Source organism: Rhynchophorus ferrugineus, unplaced genomic scaffold (genome assembly GCF_030347505.1).
Source record: "Rhynchophorus ferrugineus isolate W39M unplaced genomic scaffold, kcgeb_rfMv2 rfM1, whole genome shotgun sequence".
NCBI lineage: Eukaryota > Metazoa > Arthropoda > Insecta > Coleoptera > Curculionidae > Rhynchophorus > Rhynchophorus ferrugineus.
The window spans coordinates 17,606,859-17,626,436 of record NW_027472580.1 but is presented as its reverse complement, the minus strand read 5'-3'; the positions used below and the strand labels follow the sequence as shown (position 1 = coordinate 17,626,436).

The window sequence follows — 19,578 nt, the reverse complement described above, 5'->3', positions numbered from 1 at the left end:
GAACCCGCTCCAAATCGCGGGAAAACGCAATAGTCGACTGGCAAGGCGAGACCATCAACAGCGGCTATGACATAGCGTTATTGGACCGTTTAAGGACGAAATCGCCGAAAAACTGCCGCATATGAAGAAAAAGAAAGTGGTGCTTCACCAAGACAATGCACCGTGTCCCAAGTTAGTGAAAAAGATGGCAAAAATCCATGAATTGGGCTTCGAATTGCTCCTAAGATCTGGACCCTAGCGATTTTTCCTATTTCCTGTCCTTAGATTTCAAAAGAATGTTCCCTGGGAAGAAATTTTCGTCGAATGAAGGGATGATCGCCGAAACTGAAGCCTATTTTGAAGTAAAGAGCAAATCGTACTACAAAAATGGTATCGAAAAGTTGGAAGGTCGCTATAATCAGTGTATCACCCTTGAATGGAATTATGGTGAATAAAAACAACTAATTTTGCCAAAAAAAACTGTCTTTTACTATGGTAGGCCGGGGACTTTTCAAATGACCTGTAATTATCTATTGATAGCGAAGTACAAATTCATAGTTTTCTCATTTCTAGAATTCATTTTCATCTCCAAGCTTCCTTTATTTTTGAATTCTGTACCTAGATACCTAAATACATTTTTTTCTATTTTCATACCCCAATTTGGATATTTATTATTTATGCTTCTACCATTACCATAACTGTCGTTCTATGTTTGTTCATTATCATATTTTCTTAATATCTGTTTAAGATTTTATAGTTGTTTGTTCTATTAGTTATTTTTATTAGATTATCTGCAAAAGCTCTTATAGATATTTATATTTTTTTCAAATTTTTATCCCTTAATTGTAGTCCTGTTTTGTGCCTGTTTGGCATTTCGTCCATTAATATTATAAATAGAGGTGGGCTTAAATTTTCGTTTTGTCTTAGGCCTGCTTGGGTTTTGAAGGCTTTTTATCTCATGTTGTTTGCAATGGCAGTATTGGTATTTATCTTGTATATTTCTTGGAAAATTAATTACTTGAGTGGTATACATTTTATTAAATAACTATAAAATTATGAAAAGCACGTTTGTCGAATATCAAAGCTCATCATATATTTCTACACATTTTGTTATAGAAATCTGTCTCCTTGTCTGAGCATTTTCACCATTATGGCAACAACTGGAAAACTGTACAGCGCGCGGAAAATTCCTGCAGTACGAGCGAGAATTTCACAGGGAAAGTCAGTCAAATATCCTCGCGCTTGGCCCACAATAGAGTCGTATCATTCTTGGTGTTTTATTTACGTTCTGGTATTCTTATTCAGACTTCTCATTAAATAAATAGTTGTGTAAAAAGTAACAAGTATCAAGATGATAAAATAATGAAAGGTAAATACGATTTACATTATTAATTTTTGATGCATAACTGAATTGAAGTAATAATAATTATATTGTTATAATAATTGTATTAAAAGATAAGTTTTGCTGCTACTATTTCTTTAATTAATATAATCCTCATTTCAATTTAGTCATTTAGTTATGTAAATGTCCGAAAGTTTAATATAAAAGTCCTCTTTTAGTTGTATTATTGTTATGTATGTTAATATGGTTATTCGAGTTTGATTAAATGCATTAAAACTTAGTTTTATTGCAATATACGTTATTTGACAATCAGAATGTACCTCGGTTTATATGTTTAAATTTCTGGTAAAGTTATATGGAATTTTGAATATACATTTTGTATTTTCCAGTTAAAATATTTCGATTACAATTAGAAATATATTGTGAAGCGAACGTTTTCGTACACAAATACTTGTTTCTGTGACAGAATGAACAAATTAAAAAAAAATTAAGCACATGTCTTATTTCAAAATATTTTTAGATATTCCATTTGTGCTGATATTAAGATGTGTTTGTTTACTTTGGAGCTCGTTATACGCGTATAACTGCTCATGTAAGAAATTCCCAACTATGTTAGTCGCACAAGATTAACCTGAGTTTTGTTAACAATTATTGTAAATTGTTCATGCATATTCTGCCGTCAAACAGTACTTAAAGTACTGTTAGGAATTGGTCAGTAAAGCACAAAATATTTATAATTTATCCAGATTGATTGTATCCTCTTAATAGACATTTTACGTAATAACAGACTAAGGAATAATCCAATTATCAAGACATTTGTTTAAACGCATATTCCGGAATCGATTTTACTTCTGGTCCTGAGTTCTCTTTTATGTCTTCTATTGAGTGAAAATGAGCACCTCTAAGTGATTATTTGGGTTTCGGAAAGAGAAAGACCGAAGCTATATCAGGTGAATAAAACATGAACAGGAAAACTCACCACGCATATTGGCGATTTATTTTTGGGTATGCTCCAATATCCCGCAATTTCTAACTGAAATTTCAGTGAGAAATTCTTTGGTGCGAGCTAACGTTTCCCAGATATTGTTAGAAGGAATTTTTTTGGGCATTATACTTCAATTAGTTTGTGAAAATGATATAATTATTTAGTAGAGATAATTTTAATAATTTTGTAACACTAATTAATAGATTGCAATCGAACAAAGTGATATTTATGCTAAATAGTAATATATATCTATCTATCCATATATCGAATAGGAAAGGGAAATTTTAGGGAAAGGATACTATTTTATTTTAGGTAAAGGGAAGCGACTTCTTGACCAGTCAGTGGTGTAACAGTGACACGATGTAATACCTCCCTCCCAGAGACACGACCTAATAAAATTATTTTTGAGTATCGCCTATGCCTTCGTCCGCTGGTTTGCCTTGAATAATCTTCGAAATGGTACTGGTTCTACCCAAGTTACAGGTTCTCCATGTATAGAATGGTTTCCTATTTTAGGTGACTTCAAATTACATTACTGATGACGGGTGAGAAATGATTATCTACGCATCAGAAACTGAACTACTGTAAACCGCCTTTGGTAGCCATTTAGCTTGAATTGCAAGCTTCTGTACAAATTCCAATAGACTATGTTAGTTGACAGAAACTTGAGTCCATCTTTGGTGTCTTTATATCTGATTTGTGGGGCTTGTGCCGGTCATTCACGGACTTGAGGTATTTTTCAAAGCTTGAATATTTCTTGTATCCTGTAATAGTTAATGTTTATGACAATTTAAGCCCCTTTAATCGATCTTTTATGAGCTCAAGTGTTTCAATTACAATATTTTTGCCCGAACTCCACTAATGTTTTGTAATACCGCAATGACTATCCGGCCATCTCGTTTAACACTACCTAAATAGTGAACGAGTGAAACGGGTTGGTCTGTTTTCTAATAGATAAGAACCTTAAGCGTCGCTTTGTCTGGCTGTTCAAAAAATTGCCTCTTCTTTCCGTAAAATAAAACAGTTTTTTCAGGTAAATTAATAATAAATAAGTCTTCACATATATTTTTTGCTTTTCATGTAGCGCCACCAGTCCATTCCTCTCATTTCTTTATCATTATCATCTGTAAAGCAGTTACTTTCTGAGCACACGGTGTTATGTCAAGTTCCCTTGTTTATTCAATGTTAATGCCCCATCATTCAATACATGTAGTACTGGTTACCTAGGAAACAAATAAAGAAAAATTTACTTCCATGAAACTAGCAAAGTTATTGCATCTTATCTTGTGTATAAGCCTTCACTTATCTCTGTCAGATTTTCCAAAATGACGAGAAGTCTTTGTAATGATGCCATGTCATTTTTACGGCATCGCCTCTCGCACTGCACCGCGTGTTTTGAGCTCTTTTTAAACTTATGTCTGTTGTTGCTATCAGTAATTTCCAACAACGCCGAAAATGTTATCGAACTCCCTTCAAGTGAGGCAAAGGTTTGGACAAATTAGTTTTAACGAATGATTTGAGCAAGGTACGAATTCAATTTCGGGATTCATTTCTTACTTCTTTTCTGAGTCCCGATACGCTACGCCAATTAACATAACCCACCTAAGAAATATGCATCAGAGTCTGTGTTAGAAAACCAATAATATAAAATGTATTGCGACCGTACAGTGGCCATAGACTAGATCATCTCATAGGATCAACGATAATAAACCAGACATTATTATGGTTATTAGTAGTTTATTAAATTACTTATTGATGATGCCATTCCAAATAACAACAAAATACTTGGACACATTGAAAACACATATCGGAATATGGAGGTCTAGAGGAAGAGTTAATCCAATAATATTAACAACAGGTGAAATTGTTAACACATATATTGTATTGGTAACCCATAGAGAAAGCGGTTTTGTTGGCGACAACTCGAGTAGTTCCAAAACTCTTATCAGCTTTGGAATCAATAGTAAGGAGTGGAAAACCGATCAAGAAACCCATCAGAGCTTACTACTTTTGATATTCCTAATATCCGGAATAAGTCTGGTCTCCTTCGAGGGAGTCTGAAAGCCTTTTGACTAACTTTATATAAACCAAAAATATATCAATTTGATATGTCTGTAACATATTAATTGATATAATTTTCTGGAACAGTAAGATAACGTATATGCGTAGGAACATATATTGTGCGTTTCATGTTACTAAATAAATCGTTCGAGGAAAAGCGTTGTCGTGCGATATGAAAAATTCCATTGCTCTTCAACGAACTATAGGAAACACAATTTTACAATTTAAACGACGTAGAATATTTTTAAATAAACTGAAAATTCGAAAGAAGATTTTCTGGCAATATAGCAGCGTGCCTTTTGTATAATTATTAATTAAGATTATCTGAAGTTTTAACATACACTAGTCATCAACCTATATATAAATAATTTAAAAATACGTTACTACAACTTGTTAATTAATATTTGAACATATTAAAATAACTATGGCAAAAACTAATTTGTTAAACTATTTTAAATGGAGTTGTGGTAATATAAGATAGTAAGATTATAGCATCAATCTTTTATGTTATTAATATAAATTTGTAATAATAAATGAAGTAATATATATTTCTATATTAAAACGCAATAGCGAAGCCAGATAGGTAATGTATTTTTTACAATTTAGAAAAGTGTAATATTTTACCAATACATATTTACAATCATTAAATTAACTATTGATTTTCAAGCTTAGGCCAAACGAGTGAATAATCAAAATACTAACAAAACAACAATCAAAATCATAACAACGATAGTTAAACGTTTTAATATTTATTAGTGCTTCAAAATGTTTAAAAATTTACTGATAATAATTCATAATTTCTTCTACTTGTCCTATATATTCCATCTATGCTAACTATGTAGTTAGTTTCATTTTAACTGATGCATATTTTCAATACTTCATTTATGTATTCATATAGTCTTTACCTTTTATATATATTTTTCACCTAAAATATATATTGCAAAAACAATATTTTTTATTATTCTCCTAGAACGTCAACAATCTGCCCGTCGGCAGTAAGTATTATTATATGATTATCCTGACATGTAGTAGATCACTTCAGTAAGTGATCTACTGTACAACTTATAATCAATCGGAGAAAAAATAATATTGATAACCAAAATATAATAATATACTTAAAGTTAACTACCAATTTTAAAGGCTTATTAAAAATAATTAAATGGTTTTGTATAATGTTTAAGAAATATATTTAATTTTTTTGAAAAAATATCAGCTGAAGAAAATGTCGATATATCGATATATTGGTCAAAAAAATATCACCCAAAAATATCGATATTTTTTCAAAAACCATAATTTATTTAGTTAAATATGTTTTACTCATAACAGAGTGAAGGAAATAATTAAAAATGTTATGTCAATAAAACTTGCTTTAACAGTACTTTCAATATAACATCAGAAATGTATTTGATATATGAAATTATTTAAAATAATAAATGTCTGTATATTAAAACATATGAAAATAAATATCTCAAAAACGAACACTCACTAACCTATTTTAAATGGAATTTAATTAATTTTCCATCAAGTTTTAATAATCAACAGTTACAACAATAATATCAAGAAGTATTGACAAGTTTAACTTACTACACCACTGAATATTATAATAAAGTATCATAAGTAAGAATATTTTCAGAAGTGTAACAACTTTTCGTTCTTTTATGTTATAAACATAAATTTGGAATAATAAATGAAGTAATACGTTTCTATATTAAATCAAGGATATATATTTCACTTTAGCATGTATATTAAAATAATGACGAATTGTGAAACAATGAAGCCAATTAATTGTATTTTTTACAATTTAAAAAAATATACTAACGAAATATCGGGCATAAATATCGATATATCAATATGTATTAATTCTTCTTAATAAATCAACTTTTAAAGTTAAACATGATTAGAATACATGTTGCATCTAATGTAAAGAATTCTTAGGTCAGGTAAGTGGAAGCAATTTGTTATTGAAGCTGTCTAGTCACTGACACTGGTTTAAATAGTGAATTTATTCGCGAACGAAGTTAGTACTCTAATTTTCTTTCAAAATTAAAGTTTAATGCAAGTTTAAATTACTACACCACTGAATATTATAATAAAGTATCGTAAGTAAGAATATTTTCAGAACTGTAACAACTTTTCGTTCTTTTATGTTATAAACATAAATTTGGAATAATAAATGAAGTAATACGTTTCTATATTATAAAACAAGGATTTATATTTCACTTTAGTATGTATATTAAAACAAAAACGAAGCCAATTAGGTAATGTATTTTTTACAATTTAAAAAAGTATATTAAAGAAATATCGGCCAAAAATATCGATATATCGATATTCTTTTACATCCCCAATTTACAAACAGATACACATGTACAAGTTGGAATTAAAATACGGTAGCCATTTTTTCTACAAAACTCACAATGTATTTTACATTTGATGTTTGTTAATCCAATAGTTTATGAAAAATCATTATGACATGATATTAGAAATTTAATTTTTATCTACTTGTCACAAATGTATTCGAAAAAAGTGAATGAGGTATTATCGCAAAAATGATCTGCAAAAGCGAGTAACAGATGCAATGTCATCCTGTAGCATGATGACGTTGAGAAAGAACTATTGCAACCCTAATGAGAAGTATTCACCAAACATAACAACCATTGAATCGATACCAAATTACTAATGTTTTTTTGATAGTTGCCAGAAATGTGGGAAAAAGTTGTAGAAAATTATGGAACATATTTAGATCATTATATATTCTACCAATTCTTAATACATCCACTTTTAAAGTTAAATATGATTAGAATACATGTTGCATCTAATGTAAAGTATTCTTAGGTCTGGTAAGTGGGTACAATTCTTTATTGAAACTGTCTAGTGACACTGGTTTAAATATTTAATTTTATCCGCGAACGATGTTAGTACTATACTTTTCTTGCAAAATGATAAAATAATTGACCGAGATTATTATGGCAACTTAAGGAGCTGCTTTACCTTCCCTGCAAAATAATATTTTATAAATCGTCAGGTTTACAATGTAATAATTTGGAAAAATAAATAATCGCGCTCTCGATTATTTATTTTTCCAAATACAAAAAGTAGATTAGTGGTTAAAGTTATATATAACTTAGATACACATTATACCTTTTGTTATTTTTCGAAAATCTCTACTAATATTTCTCCTCTAGCATGTAATGTATTTTGCAGCACTTTTCTTTGTGTTACTCTTAATTAAAAACGTATCTCTGTGATTCCAATTCCCTGACCATACGAGTTTATAATTGTTCTTTGATGCTGCTGTTAACAAAAGAACCTATTTTTTGTCATCTGTTTGTCCTGAAAGAATAAATATCCCGGGAACTTTTATAGAATCATAATTAATTTATAGTTAATCAAATAACTGTTCGTTCCCATATTATGTTGAGCAAATATACTGTAATATCATTTACATAGCACACATGCCTCGATATATTTATTCTTATACATGTATTTGACAAATGTTTTCTTTTATTACGTTTTATTGCTGATTTTATTACGTTTACAAGTGTACTCGTACTAATTTTAACCGTGGTCTATAAAGTTGATTTAGTTATTTATTTTGAAAACATTATGATCGTGATTTGTTTAGTTTAATTAGTTTTATAAAGGTACATTTACATCATCATAGTACAAATGATGACAGACCAATATGATTTGGATGGTACTAACCTTCAAATGATGGGCATCAACATTTCATGCCATTTCGGACATTGGTTTATTAGCATCTTATATGTAAGTATTATCACTAAAGAGCACTTTGGGGTTACGCCTTGCATCCAGGAATTTTAGTAAGATGTGTAGAAATTTTTAGAAAAAGTATTTCTCTTTTATTATTATTATTTCTATTTTCTAAAGTGCACTTATTTCTTAATATTGTACCAGAAGTTGAAGTAACAAACTCAACAGACACTCAAAAATATATTTCAAGCTACAGTATTGAAATTGGGGACACATTTTCCATTTCCCTTGGTGAAGGTAAAGGATCTGTGAATAAATGAAACTTAAGTATTTTATTTTAATTTAATGAAAGATTTACCTCTTAAATTACTAGTAAAAGTAGCAACTTTGTGAAGCACTGCTCTTCCAGATTTGAGTATATAATCTTCCACTACACAATGAAAACTTCTTAACTTCTGCTTAAAATTATTTAATTCCTTAAATAACAATTTATGTATGTATTAACAATGAATGGTCTTATAATTGATAAACATAAAAATTATGCCTCCAAATACTAGAAAACCAATTCTATCTCGAAAGATGTTGTCAGCTGGTTAGGTTACCGTTCTTACAGACTAAAAATGAAAGAACATTTACTTTTATCATTCAAATAATCTAGTGTACAGAGAGTAATATTAAGTAACGATGATAGGAAAAAGCATATCTAATAAGAATATATTTAAGAATGTCTAGTGGATTGCGTAGGTTAGAATTGTCTGTCCAAAGCAGAGCGAAAAAGAAAACCTATTTTCAACCGACTCTAAAAAAGAAGGATAATCTATGTTGGACTGTATATAACATATGTATATTTTAATGTATGTTCGCTGATTTCCCCGTCATTTTTGGACCGATTTTCAAAACTCTTTTTTTATTCGAAAGAGTGCACCTCTGAGGGTGTTCAATTGGAAGCAAGTCAAGAGCTGATGGGGGAAGGGGGAGGAAATCCAGGAAACCTTCAAATTTCAAAGGCACGTACATAGTTTTCAGATATTTTTTAATCTAAAATAATCAGATATTTGTGTATAATTTTACTGCCGAACTGATCTAAAGTTAAGTCGTTGAGTTTGCTTTTTAAACACTAACCATATCATATGTGAAGCCATAGAAATATTGTACGCAACTGCTTCTACGGTGTAGTGGTTAAAGGTGTATATGTAGTGGTTCAGGACACATGCGGAAGTCGCGAGTTCGATTTCAATTATTGTTTTTTATTCTTATTTTTCACTATACCTTTACGATACCTTTTTTGCATCTTTACTGGGCCTACCTATTGTAATACTTAATTAAAATAACTTCGTAATTTATTGAGTAAATATCTAATACTAAAAAGAGAAAAATAAAAAAAAAATTGAACGGACTTAAAAAAATAAATAAGGAACTCACTAAAAATTAAACAATAATGACATTTAGAACATTAGCACAAAAAAAACGTTTCAAAATAAAATATGTACGTAATAATCGTTGTAATAACTAAATAAAAATAAACAAAAACCTTATTTAACCTATCTACTACACGAATTTAATATTCCCAGTGCTCTCGGTCGGTGCCGAGCCCAAACAATACAAAAATAATAATATAATTTTGTGTAATATAATAACTTTACCTCGTCAACAGATCTATAAAGATTTCTGGTAAATACGCATAAATCCTGGTAAGCCATTTCCGTGAAATAAATATGATAGGGATAAGGCTATGTCCAAAAAAGGGTATGCTATTCGCTAAATATAAAACTACAAATGTAACCAATATTGGAAGTTGGTCCTTTAAAAAATTCTTTACACATTACAAATTCCACTATGATATTTCCTTTCTTTTCACTAAATCCTTAAACCATGGAAACATAGTTTTTTCTCGACAATTTGTTTTATGTTTCTAAAAACAGTCGATTTTTCATTTGTTTTCTTGAAATTAAATAAGTAAAATGAAAGATCCGCGCAACTGACGCCTAATCCGAATATATGCATAAAAATATGTTTCATAAAGGTTTTGACCTGCTTCGCAAAATTAACTTTAAAAAGGAAAACTTTAATTTAGGTGGAAGCCAAGCAGACTTTTGAATACGCTTAAGGAATAAATGATTCTTATTTAACATTTGTAAGATCTTAGTTTATCATTAAACATAACGCAGAACAGTGAGGTATTTAGTGGTATTTAAAACACATATAACGATATTTATTTAGAATTATACGTGTAATTAGATTTTAATCTTATATCCTATTATAAATATATATACATAATGTGGTTATTCAGTTTTATGATTATTTGCGGATATTAATTGTTTAATGGTTATTTCAAAGTATTTAAAAATTTTCCTATTTACCTTTTTCATTTGATAACGTTTTTCTAAGGATAGGTATTTAATAGCAAATAATATCTGAGATCAGTTTAGGTGGCGAACAAGATGACGTTTGTAGATATTAATTTAAAATATATATAGGATGTTGATTCAGCATGTTTATGTTTTAAATTTGGATTGGGGGTAACTGTTATGAGAGGTAGTGGAGGGCGATATCCGATTGAAGCATATTTTAAGGGCGTTGATTGGTACGCTGCAGCTCTTCTCTGTTTGCCATGATGTTTTCTAGGTAAATATTAAACTATTATTAAATAGCCATAGATTGCGGTCCTAGTGTAGTGGAATTGAAAATATTTCACTTGGATTATTGGAAAAAGTAGTACGCAAAGTGGTCACCATATTGACATACATATTTAACGCCTTTTGGGACAGAAGTATGTATCGGGATATATTAAGATGCGCTATCCAAAATACTTGAAAATTGCTATTTTGGGTGAAATGACAAAATTTTAATTATATCAGTTGAGGGATGCCCAATTATTGAAGCATTATTAGCGAAGTATCTCTACATTTCTCAGTCATAATTGGAAATATCATGTTACACATAAAGCAGAGCTAATCAGAATCAGAAGAAATCAGAAGCTCAAAATCAAAGAACTGTACAGGCTAATGAGAAGATACTCCTAACTTAGCCTAAGATCAACAGATCCTGTCAAACAAAGTTCTTCCATTGATAACTCTGTCGCTATATACGTATCCGAACGAAGAACTTCACGATAACCTCGAAATCAAATGGATTTACGAAGTCATTCAAGATTTCGCCATATAACACTTAACGTATAAGTGATTTCGCGAAAGAGAACACGTTATTTGCAATGGATAAGTTAATGTATTCAAAGTATTGGCTATTTTTGAGGCAAGTTATGAATGTCATTCCAAAGGAACAGTTTTTCCTTTGACCTAAGCCAACAGTCGATCCATTAAAAATGGTTTCTTCAAAATTGATGAAGTGCTGTTCTGCAAAATCGTGTCCCATCGATGCGAAAAGATGGCAGTCGGATGGTGCTAGATCTGAAGAATACGGCGGGTGCGATAAAGCTTTCCATACAAGTGATTTCAACTCTTCTTTAATTGGTTTTGTTGCTTAATTTATGCTCTAAAATTACCTTATCATGTCTTTGAGTATATTGTGGGCGTTTTAAATCACAGTTGAAATTAAATTTCTCCAAGTTTCAACAGTTCATAACATACGATACAAACCCGGTTCCACCAGATACAGAGCATGGTTTTGCGACCAATGTGAATTGGCCTTGTAATAGACGGGTTGGTTTCGCCAGATGATAATCATGAAAATCTTTTCGCTTAGATTTTTCGAAGTAAATTAAATTTTTCACCCGCTACTGTTCTGTGCAAAAATTATTTCCTTTCATATTTTTGAAGCAATACTTCGCTGGCGAGTTTTCTCTGACATAGTCTCTACCAGGAAACGATTATTTTCAGAGGCCTTGTCTTTTGATGAAACAAGAAAAATATGGTACGTTTTTAATTAATAGGACTTCGTATTTTCAAAAAATTATAAAAACGCTGTTATTTTGGCTCAATGTAATTTATGTAGTTTTGAGGTTAGTGTCAGTAGAATCAAATCACATATAGTCTATGCAATTAAACTGTGAATTCACGTCATTTAAATTTATGACGTCAAACCGTCGCAATATTTAAACTTTTTGTTTAAGTTTATTTTGGCTTTGGCATATAACAAAATTCTACAACATATGTAAATAAAATAATGGAGTAAACATTTTATCAATATTTATTAAATATAATTTATTTAGCATTATAATACATCTAATGCACATATTGTCGATTGATTTAAACTGCAATAAATTATACAGCCACAATAGTTTGTGGGTTAAACTTATTTTCTTATGTTTACATTTAACTCTTTTCCAATTCATCTGAAGTGCTATTCTGCAACATTGTGTCCCATCGATGCGAAAAGGTGCTAGTCGCATGGAGCTAGATCCCCAGTATTTTCTGGAGGTATTTCCAAGTAATGTTTTACTTCCATTATTACAGGGAGCATATTTACCTGTTTATATTTAGTTCTCGTTTCCTTCATTGCTGTGTTTTCTTGCCAAGTCATTTTTGTAGTTCTCCTTAGTTTCTTTTGTTACTACCTGTGTACATTTTTCTTCATATTAGATTTAATCACTGCATTCTCACTAGTGCATTTTGGATATCTACAAAAGAGTTAGTATTAATTCACTCCTCACACATTTTAAGCAAATGCTCATGTATGTAGTGAACAATTATGTACATTATGAACACATGTTGTTTCACTCTTATCACCCTGTCTTGGTCATCGTTGAATCATAATTCCACATATAGAAAGTTTCATTCACTCACAACCACTTTCAAAACCACTATTCAAGTCAATTACGCTGTTAATTTCCAATCTAACACTAAAAAAATTCCAGCATTTGACAATTTGAAGTCAACACGGTTGTTGTAGACAATCCTTCTTGTCCAAACAGTTCTCAGTTTTATTTAATACCTTTCTGAACCTGCTTGTCTATTGTAGTAATTTTTACCATATCCAATAACAATTAGATTTGATTGAATATGTAATGATAGGGATAAAATACCATGGATAATCCATGCCATATCGTTCAACCATCTGATCGACTGTGAATTTTGAAATCAAATCACTTTCCACCTGTATGCTATGGTATGATGCATTGTCAATAAGAATAACTGATGGTTTCTTCTAGTTCTTTAACAGCTGATTTTCAAACCAGAGCAAAAATGTATGGTTCATTTATCCATGGTAGTGGCCCTTGGACTAGGAAGAAAACTAACTAACTTTGCTCAAGGAATAAAACCATTCTTGTTTCTAGCACAATGAATAATATATCTGCGATAAATTATTACTCAGAAGGGGTCCACTCCCATTACCCCGTTCCTGTTCGATATTATGGATTAGAAACGTAATCTGTTTCTGACTATTAATTTTTTTCAAATTCAAATAATGTTTTGAAGAACGGGCATAGATGTGACAACTAGACGAATTTTATAGATATGATTACACGTTTCAATGTAATAGACAGAATTGGGCCTCTTTTTAACTAGAATAAAATGAGAAGGAAAATGTTGTATAATATTAAAATCAATGTCAAAATAAAAACAAACCGCAATAGGCAATACATTATATATTTTGATGACGTAAGTTCATTGCTATTTTGGGTAGACTATATGTATGAAATCATAATGTTGCATACTTATGACCAGGGAAATCTGTTATAAAAAAGTGTTCCTCTTAACTTTAGCCAAAGTAGTCTAATTTAATTTTAATTAAGCCTAATAAAAAAGGTAATAAATTGGTTAATAAATAAGATTGTATTAAGTATATATAATGTGAAGTTATTTAAAAAACACGTATGGCAACTTCGACTAGCACTAAAATCCGTAAACTATCAAAAACAGTACTTACCATTGTTTTAATTCACGCCCAGGATTGTTAAAAAATATCTCTCGAAAGAGTTCATTTTACTTTAAAAGTAAACTGTATTTTATTGTTAAATGGAACGATTACTGTTTCGCAGATGTAAAGTAGGAAACGAATTTATTATAGAAATGTTTGTGTATGAAGGCAGCTTAAATATTTCAAAATTTATGGCACTGAAATCTCTTAATACGTCATAATAATTATTTCTACTTGCTAAGCATGAACATTTCTTTGTAGAATTGTGGTTGACGTTTTTCTTTATTTCACTATGTTATTTATAGATTTTAGAGATTTGATATTGATAGTTATGTTAAGATAAAAATAATGTTCTATCAACATAAATTTATTTATTTATTTAAAAAAGTGTTATTATGTTACTTTAATATTAATTTAGTGTCGCTTCTTTCAATTTCGATTAAATGTAATCGAGTTAACAATACTCCAATTACATTTATGTTTGAAATATTTGCCCTGTGGGAATTGGTAATGGAAATATCAAAATGTGGATTTATGGTATAACCTGATGGCTATGAATTATAATTATAAATTTAATACTGGTGTAGATAATTAAGTTTTCTTTTTATTGCAAGATTATACCATGTTAGCTTAAAATTCTTACTTGAATTAATGGATATTTTTACAAACCCAAAGTCTTTTAATATTCGGATAATATTCCTTGTTAATATTTTGTCTCAGTGGAAATAATTTATGTTGTTAGCAAGTAACACCACTATCTTTAATAATAGTTACTACTTTATGGTTTTCTTATTTTGAGATGCTTATACAACTTTGTATATTTACTACATTGAGAAAGATAATATAATTAGATGCCTGCGTGTATTTTGATCAGCGTTATTTATTTGTGAAAAAGTGAAAGTTAAGCAACCCAACTGTTAATTTCGATGGTTTTTGACATTTTTATAAAATAGAATAACAGTTTTCCATACGACATACGACGTTTTCCAACTCAGTAATACGAGTTATTTAGTGTATACAGACGTTAATCATATAACTCATAAAACATTACTGTTAGAAACTTATGATGATGCTGCACTTATGGTCCTATCGCAATTTCGGTTTTTGGATTTAATGATTTAAAAGTGGTAATTTTGACGTCAATGACGAAGGATGGGCCGAAGAATCAAAAGAGTTGGAATGCAATGAATTCTAAATTTTTTTTAACGAAAATCCAGTTCAGACTCTTAAAGAATTTTCAGCATAGCAGTTAATGAATCAACTCTTTCCGGAAGTTTACATGCGATGAGAAAAATCCAAGAGCGTCAAAAAGATCCAAAATGTCATTTCGAACTGGCAAAAAAAATTGTGAAAAACTGATAACAAACATCGTTCTTATAACAGGGTATAGCCATGTTAACGGAAAAACGTAAAAAAAAACATGAGAACTATTTGTTTATTTAATTATCTGTAAATTTTATAATATATCGAACCAGTATTTCTCCGTATATTTCTAATATTTTTTAATAATATTAATGGTGAATGTGACATAACGTTATTAAGTGGACTCAGTTAAGATATGGACAGAAAATGAATATGGACATGAAAATGCCAAGACAAAAGTGCTGATTCATCAAGACAATGCAGTGTTCCACAGGATAATATGGAAACAGTGGTCGAATTAGCCGAATTGAATTTGAATTGCTTTGTAACGTATAGTCGAGATCTTGTACCTACTAACTACTTTAGTTATTCTGTTAGTTATTCTGTTATATGTTAGTTATTCTGTTGTGCAAACCTTTAAAGAATGATCGAGGGAAAGAATTTTGGCTCAAATAAAGAAGTGATTATTTTGTAGTACGTGTGCATACATTTCAGGGAAAATATTTTGGCAAATTAAAGGATGCTTTGATAAATAATGTATTTTATTCCATCTCAAATATCGCGGTATAAAAATTAATTATTTTCTTTAATCGAATACTCTTTTTGCAGAATTAATATCATATAATTAAACCTGCTATGAACAGTTTTTCACCTTTCGATTTCCTTTTTAAATTCATTACTGTTCTTGAGAACAAGTTGAATATCAGATGACCGCCATTAATTTCACCTACACTCTGTTATGTTTTTTCGATCTCAATTAATGTTCAAGGTAATACGATTGTTGTATCAAATAATATAATAATGTATGTTAAATGTTGAACTAACGTGAATGCGCAAATTAATTGATTAGTTATTATTATTATTACTAAATGTTGAATATCTATACATGATTTTTAAATTTTTTTTTGAATTGTTTTTTAATTGTTCATAATAAGCTAGGGGCCTCAGGAGGATATACTAGGTGTAGCGGTTAGGGGTGTTCGCCACTGAAAAAAATATCGATATATCATTTTCTATATTTTTGAAAAAATATCGATATATCGTTATATCGAAGGAAAAAAATATATTGATGCTTTTTGAGAAAAAGGAAAAATACTGAAATATTAGCCTAAAAAATATTTTTTTTCTAAGTTTCTTTAGACATTTAAAATTAAGCACCAACAATTATCGATATTTTTTCTGCATCCCTAGTAGCGGTTAATAAATTTCATACTGAATGTCATTTTAGTATTTGTTTTAGATTTTGAGTTAGTCTAACATATTTTCGAATGGTAAACATGTCTAATTATGACATAAACAAAGGTTACTAGTGGCACGTACTGCTTTAAACTTTTAACGTTAAACTTTTTTATTGGTTTATTGAAAATTCTATTTAATTTATTCTGAAAAAATATCGATACATCGACCAAAATATATCGGCCCAAAATATCGATATTTTTTCTGCATTCCTAGTAGCGGTTAATAAATCTTATTTCCCTTTGGTAGTAACAGGCGGCTGTGAAAATTAAGGATTAATTCATAATGTCATATTGAATGTCATTTTAGTATTTATTTTAGATTTTGAGTTAGTTTAACATGTTTTCGAATTGTAAACATGCGTAATTATGATATAAACAAAGGTTACTAGTGGCAAGTACTGCTTTTCAGTTAAACGAAAGAAAAATACAAGGGAAAATCATTACATACTTGTAGATATTTATTGAAAATACCAGATGTACCAAAAAATGGAAAAAGGAATTTCTTAAAATGGATTTATCGTGCTGTAAAATCACTTTACCGTGCTTTCGGGCCCTCTCTGAACGTTTTTCGATCAATGCACGATTCAAATTGATAATTTCTTGTCGGTAGAGATTATTATTAACTATTTTACCAGGTTTCATCAGTTTGTAATATACTACGGCACTCTGGTCCCACGAAAGATAGTTGTCTTGTGACCAAAACGATTTGACCTTGGAGTCGATCGGCCGGTTTCGCCAGGTGATTTTCCAAAATAAATCCACTTTTTATTACCCGTCACTATTCGATACAAAAATGACTTCCGATCATACCTCTGAAGTAGCATTTCACAGGTATCACCACTTTTGAATTTTCGAAATCACGCCTCACATGTTTTTAAGGTTTCTACCAGCAAGTGTTGACTTTTTGGTTATGATGGTTTTACTTTCGCAAAATATAAAATGTATAGCCTTGAAGCCTGATGTCCGTGGAATAAAATGACATTTGTGTCAAATTATAACACTGAATACTTAAGTCTAGCAACATCTGACAGAAAAACCGGCAATGATTTTCCGGTACACCTGGTAAAAGCATTTTTTATGTTTTGATTTTTTTTAAACTCAATGCCGAAAAAGAGACTTCTGTATTTTTTGCATCTGTGTGGGAACATTCGCTCTACCAGTCGTTCCCACTAGATTTGGCTCTCGATAAATCACTTCAGCAATTGCGAAAATACCCATAAATATTACAAAAATATGCAGTTGGTTTTGGAGCATACTTAAATAAACTACTTTTTACATTTTTACAATTCAAACATTTTTCTCTGAAAAAAAAAGAGAATTAGTAACTACTGCACCTAGTGCATGGAATATATATGTTAGAAAGTTCACATATATTTCTAGAAAGTATATTGCCTCAGTATTTTTAAGTAGTTTTAAGACTATAGCGCAATTGGGATTGATTTTATTACATTGTTTATTTTCTATTCTCCTCTATAAAAATGCCTATAAATGGAATCATATTTTATAGCTTATTCTAGTTTTTAAAATTAAAATAAAGAAAACTATGAAAGGAAAATGGATTAATTAAGTGGATAATACTTTGTGAATACCATTTTGCCCCGAGGTTTGACGACTGTTAAATTAGTTTTGACATTTCTCTACATAAAGTAACAGTTTCCATTTGTATTACTGAGTTATTCAGTTTATTCACTTTTTATCAATCTTGAACAAAATGGTATTAAATAATATTATACAAAATTTGCTATATAATACTAATACTACTAGTGTCCCTATTTATATTTCGGGAATAGGAAAAAAACAAATAGTTAAGCTGCGAATATATTTTTATTGTTTTTCAAAGTACTCGCCACGATGATCGATACACTTTTGAATACGCTTAAACCAATTTTCAAAGCATTTATTCCATTCCGAATTAGGTATCTTGAAAACATGATTTTTGAACGCTTCAATAGCTTCGGGCGATGAAAATCTTTGACCACGTACTTTATTCTTCACGGATGGGAACAAAAAGAAGTCATTGGGTGCTAAATCAGAGCTGTACGGCGGATGACCCATTCGATTCGATTCGATGTTATGAGTGCTTAAATTGCTTCTTATTTGAGCCGATGTCATTGTCACGAAGGCATTGTCATGATGAAGAACAATCCGGCGTCTCTTGTTTATTTTTCTTATTTCATCGAAGACTTCTGGCAAATAAATGGTTGTGTATCATTCAGAATTTACTGTTCTACGATCCTCTAGAGGCACTGTTGCAATATGACCAGTTTTCCCGAAAAAACAGGCCACCATTTTCTTAGAAGTGATTTGCCCTTGCTTTATTACATTTTCTCTGAAGAGGGTTTTTCTAAATTTAAATTATTTCCGGAGATATATCTGTTTTAGTGACGCTATTTTTTTTTAAGGCGTTTGGCATGATATCTCAATAATTAGGCGACCCATTTATTTATTATCTGGTGTGAATCTTTTATATACATTCTTCTATGTATAATCTTCTATATGCATTCTTCTATGTGTAATCTTCTATATACATTCTTCTATGTGTAATCTTCTATATAATATAACCAAGTGAAAAACTTCAAAGATGAAGTATTTGAAATTCAAACCAAGGAAATTATTATGTAATTTATAGATTTGATCCGTGTTTGATGATACTTTGGTAGATGTATGGACTTGAAACTCTTTTAACAAGTCCTGTTGCCATAATAATTAAGCATAAGATATTGCCTCTCCCGATTATCCTTTGTTCAATAGCACTCAGTAATTGTTTGATCTGGTTCCACTGACATACTTACATGATTTCATATATTGTAGTTACGATTCAGTAATTAAATTAGAAGATATAGAGAAAATCGGATGAATAAATAAATGCAATAAAAATATACACAGGTAGTAACAGAAAGAAATAAGTAGAAATATACTCATATCAAAATTACTTGACAAGAGAACATGACATGGAAATACAGCAACCAACGAAAGAAGTTGTAAGTACGTTCATATAAAATTAGGTGGATTAGGTCGAACTTTACTTTATAGATGATGTGGAAAAGAGTTCAGGGAAAATATAAAAAAACATCCCTGCACTG

At 30.1% G+C, this 19,578-nt stretch overlaps 1 protein-coding gene across 1 annotated transcript in view; it reads left to right on the top strand.

The window, feature by feature from the left end:
• The first annotated feature begins 1,208 nt into the window (after positions 1–1,208).
• Positions 1,209–19,578, top strand: part of swi2 (Protein singed wings 2) — a 91,102-nt gene continuing 72,732 nt past the window's right edge. Inside the window, exon 1 of the mRNA XM_076403016.1 lies at positions 1,209–1,348. The gene's annotated coding sequence lies outside the window, so the exon portion shown is untranslated. The remainder of the gene's footprint in view (positions 1,349–19,578) is intronic.